Source organism: Penaeus monodon, chromosome 34 (genome assembly GCF_015228065.2).
Source record: "Penaeus monodon isolate SGIC_2016 chromosome 34, NSTDA_Pmon_1, whole genome shotgun sequence".
Taxonomy (NCBI): Eukaryota; Metazoa; Arthropoda; class Malacostraca; order Decapoda; family Penaeidae; genus Penaeus; species Penaeus monodon.
In genome coordinates, this window is record NC_051419.1 from 32,303,896 (window position 1) to 32,304,096 (window position 201).

Sequence of the window (201 nt, forward strand, 5' to 3'; positions counted from 1 at the left end):
ATATCATCGAAAACTTAAAAAAAAATAAAATAAAAAAAATAAAAAATAAATAAATAGATAAATAAATAATAATAAATAATAATAAGAAGAAGAAGAAATGAATAAATGAATAAATAAATAAATCTCTAACAAACAAAACAAACTAACAAACAAACAAACAAAAAAATCAACCAAACCTTAAAATAAAATCCAAACAAATAA